A 1,686-nucleotide genomic window follows, 5' to 3' on the forward strand; every position below is an offset into this window, starting at 1 on the left:
TTTTTATCAACTTCTGCAGTCTGAAATTGACTGAACATGCAATCAGGATGTGTTAATTATCACTGGTGACTGGAATGCAAAAGTTGGAAACAAAGAAGAATCACCAGTAGTCGGAAAATTTGGTCTTGGTGACAGAAATAATGCTGGAACCCACATGGTAGAATTTTGCAAGACAAACGACTTGTTCATTGCAAACACCTTTTTTTCAACAACACAAGCAGCAGCTGCACATATGGACTTCACCAGATGGAACACACAGGAATCAGATTGACTACATCTGTGGCAAGAGGCGGTAGAAAAGCTCAATATCTTCAGCCAAAACCAGGCCAGGAGCTGATTGTAGAACAGACCATCAAGTGCTCATATGCAAGTTCAACTTGAAGTTAAAGACAATTAAAACAAGTCCACAAAAGCCAAAATATGATCTAGAATATATCCTTCCTGAATGTAGAGATTAGATTTATCTACATTCTAAAGAATAGATTTGATGCATTGAACACCAATGACTGGAAACCAGAAGAACTGTGGGATGATATCAAGAGCATCATCCATGAAGAAAGCAAGAGGTCACTAAAAAGACAACAAAAGAAGAGAAGACTGAAATGGATGACAGAAGAGACTCTGAAACTTGCCTTTGAGTGGAGAGTAGCTAAAGCAAATGGAAGAACTGACAAGATAAAAGAATTGAACCAAAGATTTCAAAGAGCAACTTGAGCAGATGAAGCCAATTACTACAATGAAATGTGCAAAGACCTGGAGTTAGAAAACCAAAATGGAAGAACATGCTCGGCATTTCTTAAGCTGAAAGAATTGAGGAAAAAATTTAAGCCTCGAGTTACAATATTGAAAGATTCTAAGGGCAAAATATTGAATGATGAGCGGAACATCAAAAGAAGATGGAAGAAATACGCAGAGTCACTGTACCAAAAGGAACTGGTCGATCTTCATCCATTTCAGGAAGTGGCATATGATCTAGAACCAATGGTACTGAGGGAGGAAGTCAAAGCTGTAATGAAAGAATTGGTGAAGAACAAGGCTCCGGAAATTGATGCAATACCCATTGAGATATTTCAACAAATGGATGCTGTACTGGAGGCACTCACTCAGTTATGCCAAGAGATTTGGAAGACAGCTGCCTAGCCAACTGACTGGAAGAGATCCATATTTATAGCCATTCCAAAGAAAGGTGATCCCATAGAATGTAGAAATTATCAAACAATATAATTAATATCGCATACAAGTAAGATCTTACTGAAAATAATTAAAAAACCGTTGCAGCAATATATTGACAGAGAACTTCCAGAGGTGCAAGCTGAATTCAGAAGAGGACATGAAACAAGGGATATCATAGCTGTTGTCAGATGGATCTTGGCTCAAGGCAAAAAATACCAGAAAGATGTTTATTTGTGCTTTAATGACTATGCAAAGGCATTTGATTGTGTGGATCATGACAAATTATGGATAACATTGAGAATACTGGGAATTCCTGAACACTTGATTGTACTCATGAGGGACCTGTACCTTGACCAGGAGGCTGTTGTTCGAATGGAACAAGGGGACACTGTTGTTGTTGTTGTTGTTAAGTGCCATCGAGTCGTTTCCGACTCATAGCGACCCCATGCACAGCAGAACAAAACACTGCCCGATCCCGCACCAGCCCCACAATCCCTGCTATACTCGAGCCCA

This window comes from Orycteropus afer, unplaced genomic scaffold (assembly GCF_000298275.1).
Source record: "Orycteropus afer afer isolate SDZICR_OR568_19922 unplaced genomic scaffold, OryAfe1.0 scaffold00396, whole genome shotgun sequence".
Lineage (NCBI taxonomy): Eukaryota > Metazoa > Chordata > Mammalia > Tubulidentata > Orycteropodidae > Orycteropus > Orycteropus afer.